Genomic DNA, 7,500 nt, shown 5'->3' with positions numbered 1-7,500 from the left:
TTCCAGGATACCCCGGCCAGGTCGATTAGAAAGGCCTGCTCGCTGAAGTGTTTCAGGGAGCGTTTTACAGTGATGGGTGGAGGTCGTTTGACCGCTGACCCATTACGGATGCAGGCAATGAGGCAGTGATCGCTGAGATCTTGGTTGAAGACAGCAGAGGTGTATTTAGAGGGGAAGTTGTGTGTCCGCATCCTGGCTTCATAGACCAAACGTAACATAGTTAATGTAAATCGGGGATCTTTTTATATTATGTTACAAGACAGAAAGGGGTTGGTTGGTCGTCTGTGTATGTGTGGTCTGGGTGTATGTGTGGTCTGGGTGTATGTGTGGTCTGGGTGTATGTGTGGTCAGGGTGTATGTGTGGTCGGGTGTATGTGTGGTCTGGGTGTATGTGTGGTCAGGGTGTATGTGTGGTCTGGGTGTATGTGTGGTCAGGGTGTATGTGTGGTCAGGTGTATGTGTGGTCAGGGTGTATGTGTGGTCTCTGTGTATGTGTGGTCAGGGTGTATGTGTGGTCGGGGTGTATGTGTGGTCAGGGTGTATGTGTGGTCGATGTGTATGTGTGGTCAGGGTGTATGTGTGGTCAGGGTGTATGTGTGGTCGATGTGTATGTGTGGTCAGGGTGTATGTGTGGTCAGGGTGTATGTGTGGTCTGGGTGTATGTGTGGTCAGGGTGTATGTGTGGTCTGGGTGTATGTGTGGTCGATGTGTATGTGTGGTCTGGGTGTATGTGTGGTCAGGGTGTATGTGTGGTCTGGGTGTATGTGGGTCAGGGTGTATGTGTGGTCTGGGTGTATGTGTGGTCTGGGTGTATGTGTGGTCGGGGTGTATGTGTGGTCGATGTGTATGTGTGGTCTGGGTGTATGTGTGGTCTGGGTGTATGTGTGGTCTGGGTGTATGTGTGGTCGGGGTGTATGTGTGGTCGATGTGTATGTGTGGTCAGGGTGTATGTGTGGTCTGGGTGTATGTGTGGTCTGGGTGTATGTGTGGTCTGGGTGTATGTGTGGTCAGGGTGTATGTGTCGGGTGTATGTGTGGTCTGGGTGTATGTGTGGTCTGGGTGTATGTGTGGTCTGGGTGTATGTGTGGTCAGGGTGTATGTGTGGTCAGGGTGTATGTGTCGGGGTGTATGTGTGGTCTGGGTGTATGTGTGGTCAGGGTGTATGTGTGGTCTGGGTGTATGTGTGGTCAGGGTGTATGTGTGGTCTGGGTGTATGTGTGGTCTGGGTGTATGTGTGGTCTGGGTGTATGTGTGGTCAGGGTGTATGTGTGGTCAGGGTGTATGTGTGGTCAGGGTGTATGTGTGGTCAGGGTGTATGTGTCAGGGTGTATGTGTGGTCGGGGTGTATGTGTGGTCTGGGTGTATGTGTGGTCTGGGTGTATGTGTGGTCAGGGTGTATGTGTGGTCAGGGTGTATGTGTGGTCGATGTGTATGTGTGGTCTGGGTGTATGTGTGGTCTGGGTGTATGTGTGGTCTGGGTGTATGTGTGGTCAGGGTGTTTGTGTGGTCTGGGTGTATGTGTGGTCTGGGTGTATGTGTGGTCGGGGTGTATGTGTGGTCAGGGTGTATCTTTGGTCATGGTGTACGTGTCAGGGTGTATGTGTGGTCAGGGTGTTTGTGTGGTCTGGGTGTATGTGTGGTCAGGGTGTATGTGTGGTCTGGGTGTATGTGTGGTCAGGGTGTTTGTGTGGTCTGGGTGTATGTGTGGTCAGGGTGTATGTGTGGTCAGGGTGTTTGTGTGGTCTGGGTGTATGTGTGGTCTGGGTGTATGTGTGGTCTGGCTGTATGTGTGGTCGATGTGTATGTGTGGTCTGGGTGTATGTGTGGTCTGGGTGTATGTGTGGTCTGGGTGTATGTGTGGTCGGGGTGTATGTGTGGTCTGGGTGTATGTGTGGTCTGGGTGTATGTGTGGTCGATGTGTATGTGTGGTCTGGGTGTATGTGTGGTCGGGGTGTATGTGTGGTCTGGGTGTATGTGTGGTCTGGGTGTATGTGTGGTCGGGGTGTATGTGTGGTCGGGGTGTATGTGTGGTCTGGGTGTATGTGTGTTCAGGGTGTATGTGTGGTCAGGGTGGTTAGGAAGGCATTTAAAAAAAATATCCAGGCATCCTCTACTGACGGGATGAGATCAATATCCTTCCAGGATACCCCGGCCAGGTCGATTAGAAAGGCCTGCTCGCTGAAGTGTTTCAGGGAGCGTTTTACAGTGATGGGTGGAGGTCGTTTGACCGCTGACCCATTACGGATGCAGGCAATGAGGCAGTGATCGCTGAGATCTTGGTTGAAGACAGCAGAGGTGTATTTAGAGGGGAAGTTGTGTGTCCGCATCCTGGCTTCATAGACCAGACGTAACATAGTTAACGTAAATCGGGGATCTTTTATATTATGTTACAAGACAGAAAGGGGTTGGTTGGTCGATGTGTATGTGTGGTCTGGGTGTATGTGTGGTCTGGGTGTATGTGTGGTCAGGGTGTATGTGTGGTCAGGGTGTATGTGTGGTCGGGGTGTATGTGTGGTCTGGGTGTATGTGTGGTCAGGGTGTATGTGTGGTCTGGGTGTATGTGTGGTCAGGGTGTATGTGTGGTCAGGGTGTATGTGTGGTCAGGGTGTATGTGTGGTCGGGGTGTATGTGTGGTCAGGGTGTATGTGTGGTCGGGGTGTATGTGTGGTCAGGGTGTATGTGTGGTCGATGTGTATGTGTGGTCAGGGTGTATGTGTGGTCAGGGTGTATGTGTGGTCGATGTGTATGTGTGGTCAGGGTGTATGTGTGGTCAGGGTGTATGTGTGGTCTGGGTGTATGTGTGGTCAGGGTGTATGTGTGGTCTGGGTGTATGTGTGGTCGATGTGTATGTGTGGTCTGGGTGTATGTGTGGTCAGGGTGTATGTGTGGTCTGGGTGTATGTGTGGTCAGGGTGTATGTGTGGTCTGGGTGTATGTGTGGTCTGGGTGTATGTGTGGTCGGGGTGTATGTGTGGTCGATGTGTATGTGTGGTCTGGGTGTATGTGTGGTCTGGGTGTATGTGTGGTCTGGGTGTATGTGTGGTCGGGGTGTATGTGTGGTCGATGTGTATGTGTGGTCAGGGTGTATGTGTGGTCTGGGTGTATGTGTGGTCTGGGTGTATGTGTGGTCTGGGTGTATGTGTGGTCAGGGTGTATGTGTCGGGGTGTATGTGTGGTCTGGGTGTATGTGTGGTCTGGGTGTATGTGTGGTCTGGGTGTATGTGTGGTCAGGGTGTATGTGTGGTCAGGGTGTATGTGTCGGGGTGTATGTGTGGTCTGGGTGTATGTGTGGTCAGGGTGTATGTGTGGTCTGGGTGTATGTGTGGTCAGGGTGTATGTGTGGTCTGGGTGTATGTGTGGTCTGGGTGTATGTGTGGTCTGGGTGTATGTGTGGTCAGGGTGTATGTGTGGTCAGGGTGTATGTGTGGTCAGGGTGTATGTGTGGTCGGGGTGTATGTGTGGTCAGGGTGTATGTGTGGTCGGGGTGTATGTGTGGTCAGGGTGTATGTGTGGTCGATGTGTATGTGTGGTCAGGGTGTATGTGTGGTCAGGGTGTATGTGTGGTCGATGTGTATGTGTGGTCAGGGTGTATGTGTGGTCAGGGTGTATGTGTGGTCTGGGTGTATGTGTGGTCAGGGTGTATGTGTGGTCTGGGTGTATGTGTGGTCGATGTGTATGTGTGGTCTGGGTGTATGTGTGGTCAGGGTGTATGTGTGGTCTGGGTGTATGTGTGGTCAGGGTGTATGTGTGGTCTGGGTGTATGTGTGGTCTGGGTGTATGTGTGGTCGGGATGTATGTGTGGTCGATGTGTATGTGTGGTCTGGGTGTATGTGTGGTCTGGGTGTATGTGTGGTCTGGGTGTATGTGTGGTCTGGGTGTATGTGTGGTCGGGGTGTATGTGTGGTCGATGTGTATGTGTGGTCAGGGTGTATGTGTGGTCTGGGTGTATGTGTGGTCTGGGTGTATGTGTGGTCTGGGTGTATGTGTGGTCAGGGTGTATGTGTCGGGGTGTATGTGTGGTCTGGGTGTATGTGTGGTCTGGGTGTATGTGTGGTCTGGGTGTATGTGTGGTCAGGGTGTATGTGTGGTCAGGGTGTATGTGTCGGGGTGTATGTGTGGTCTGGGTGTATGTGTGGTCAGGGTGTATGTGTGGTCTGGGTGTATGTGTGGTCAGGGTGTATGTGTGGTCTGGGTGTATGTGTGGTCTGGGTGTATGTGTGGTCTGGGTGTATGTGTGGTCGGGGTGTATGTGTGGTCTGGGTGTATGTGTGGTCTGGGTGTATGTGTGGTCTGGGTGTATGTGTGGTCAGGGTGTATGTGTCAGGGTGTATGTGTGGTCAGGGTGTATGTGTGGTCTGGGTGTATGTGTGGTCGGGGGTATGTGTCGGGGTGTATGTGTGGTCGGGTGTATGTGTGGTCTGGGTGTATGTGTGGTCTGGGTGTATGTGTGGTCTGGGTGTATGTGTGGTCAGGGTGTATGTGTCAGGGTGTATGTGTGGTCAGGGTGTATGTGTGGTCTGGGTGTATGTGTGGTCGGGGTGTATGTGTGGTCTGGGTGTATGTGTGGTCTGGGTGTATGTGTGGTCGATGTGTATGTGTGGTCTGGGTGTATGTGTGGTCTGGGTGTATGTGTGGTCTGGGTGTATGTGTGGTCTGGGTGTATGTGTGGTCTGGGTGTATGTGTGGTCAGGGTGTATGTGTGGTCAGGGTGTATGTGTGGTCGATGTGTATGTGTGGTCTGGGTGTATGTGTGGTCTGGGTGTATGTGTGGTCTGGGTGTATGTGTGGTCAGGGTGTATGTGTCGGGGTGTATGTGTGGTCAGGGTGTATGTGTGGTCGGGGTGTATGTGTGGTCTGGGTGTATGTGTGGTCTGGGTGTATGTGTGGTCTGGGTGTATGTGTGGTCTGGGTGTATGTGTGGTCTGGGTGTATGTGTGGTCGGGGTGTATGTGTGGTCTGGGTGTATGTGTGGTCGGGGTGTATGTGTGGTCTGGGTGTATGTGTGGTCAGGGTGTATGTGTCGGGGTGTATGTGTGGTCTGGGTGTATGTGTGGTCTGGGTGTATGTGTGGTCTGGGTGTATGTGTGGTCTGGGTGTTTGTGTGGTCTGGGTGTATGTGTGGTCTGGGTGTATGTGTGGTCAGGGTGTATGTGTGGTCTGGGTGTATGTGTGGTCAGGGTGTTTGTGTGGTCTGGGTGTATGTGTGGTCTGGGTGTATGTGTGGTCAGGGTGTATGTGTGGTCAGGGTGTATGTGTGGTCGGGGTGTATGTGTGGTCTGGGTGTATGTGTGGTCAGGGTGTATGTGTGGTCAGGGTGTATGTGTGGTCGGGGTGTATGTGTGGTCAGGGTGTATGTGTCGGGGTGTATGTGTGGTCAGGGTGTATGTGTGGTCTGGGTGTATGTGTGGTCAGGGTGTATGTGTGGTCGGGGTGTATGTGTGGTCTGGGTGTATGTGTGGTCGGGGTGTATGTGTGGTCGGGGTGTATGTGTGGTCTGGGTGTATGTGTGGTCTGGGTGTATGTGCGGTCAGGGTGTTTGTGTGGTCTGGGTGTATGTGTGGTCTGGGTGTATGTGTGGTCTGGGTGTATGTGTGGTCTGGGTGTATGTGTGGTCTGGGTGTATGTGTGGTCAGGGTGTATGTGTGGTCAGGGTGTATGTGTGGTCTGGGTGTATTTGTGGTCTGTGTGTATGTGTGGTCTGGGTGTATGTGTGGTCAGGGTGTATGTGTGGTCTGGGTGTATGTGTGGTCTGGGTGTATGTGTGGTCTGGGTGTATGTGTGGTCTGTGTGTATGTGTGGTCTGGGTGTATGTTTGGTCAGGGTGTATGTGTGGTCTGGGTGTATGTGTGGTCAGGGTGTATGTGTGGTCTGGGTGTATGTGTGGTCAGGGTGTATGTGTGGGTGTATGTGTGGTCTGGGTGTATGTGTGGTCTGGGTGTATGTGTGGTCTGGGTGTATGTGTGGTCTGGGTGTATGTGTGGTCTGGGTGTATGTGTGGTCTGGGTGTATGTGTGGTCAGGGTGTATGTGTGGTCTGGGTGTATGTGTGGTCTGGGTGTATGTGTGGTCTGGGTGTATGTGTGGTCTGGGTGTATGTGTGGTCAGGGTGTATGTGTGGTCTGGGTGTATGTGTGGTCTGGGTGTATGTGTGGTCTGGGTGTATGTGTGGTCGGGGTGTATGTGTGGGTGTATAAACATTAGCTAGAAACCCAAAGGTTATGTGTTGGAATCTCATCATGGACAACTTGAGCATTTTTACCTAACCCTAACCCTAACCCTAACCCTAACCCTAACCCTAACCCTAACTTTGCAACTACTTAGCATGTTAACCCTTCCCCTAACCTTAAAACCATTTAACCTAACTCCTAACCTTAACCTTAATCCTGGGTTAAGGGTAGCCTAGTGGTTAGAGCGTTAGACTAGTAACCGGAAGGTTGCAAGTTCAAACCCCCGAGCTGAAAAGGTACAAATCTGTTGTTCTGCCCCTGAACAGGAAGTTAACCCACTGATAGACACAACAAATTGAAATTTGTAACATATTGTATGACTCGCAATTGAAAACATATCATAGGAGTTGTAATTCATAACATACAGAATCATAGGAGTTGTAATTCGTAACATACAGTATCATAGGAGTTGTAATTCATAACATACAGAATCATAGGAGTTGTAATTCGTAACATACAGAATCATAGGAGTTGTAATTCGTAACATACAGTATCATAGGAGTTGTAATTCATAACATACAGAATCATAGGAGTTGTAATTCATAACATACAGTATCATAGGAGTTGTAATTCATAACATACAGTATCATAGGAGTTGTAATTCATAACATACAGTATCATAGGAGTTGTAATTCATAACATACAGTATCATAGGAGTTGTAATTCATAACATACAGTATCATAGGAGTTGTAATTCGTAACATACAGTATCATAGGAGTTGTAATTCATAACATACAGTATCATAGGAGTTGTAATTCATAACATACAGAATCATAGGAATTGTAATTCATAACATACAGAATCATAGGAGTTGTAATTCATAACATACAGTATCATAGGAGTTGTAATTCATAACATACAGAATCATAGGAGTTGTAATTCATAACATACAGTATCATAGGAGTTGTAATTCATAACATACGGTATCATAGGAGTTGTAATTCGTAACATACAGTATCATAGGAGTTGTAATTCGTAACATACAGTATCATAGGAGTTGTAATTCATAACATACAGTATCATAGGAGTTGTAATTCATAATTCATTCACTGGAACTACACACTACTGTTTTACCATGTAGCGGTGTAGCTAACTACTGGAACTACACACTACTGTTTTACCATGTAGCGGTGTAGCTAACTACTGGAACTACACACTACTGTTTTACCATGTAGCTAACTACTGGAACTACACACTACTGTTTTACCATGTAGTGGTGTAGCTAACTACCGGAACTACACACTACTGTTTTACCATGTAGAGGTGTAGCTAAC

At 49.4% G+C, this 7,500-nt stretch overlaps 1 pseudogene; it reads left to right on the top strand.

The window, feature by feature from the left end:
- Window positions 1-7,500, top strand: part of LOC124020573 — a 40,660-nt pseudogene that overhangs the window by 1,597 nt on the left and 31,563 nt on the right.

This window comes from Oncorhynchus gorbuscha, unplaced genomic scaffold (assembly GCF_021184085.1).
Source record: "Oncorhynchus gorbuscha isolate QuinsamMale2020 ecotype Even-year unplaced genomic scaffold, OgorEven_v1.0 Un_scaffold_857, whole genome shotgun sequence".
Lineage (NCBI taxonomy): Eukaryota > Metazoa > Chordata > Actinopteri > Salmoniformes > Salmonidae > Oncorhynchus > Oncorhynchus gorbuscha.
The sequence above is the reverse complement of the archived record's forward strand: the minus strand, read 5'-3'. Positions and strand labels throughout refer to the sequence as shown.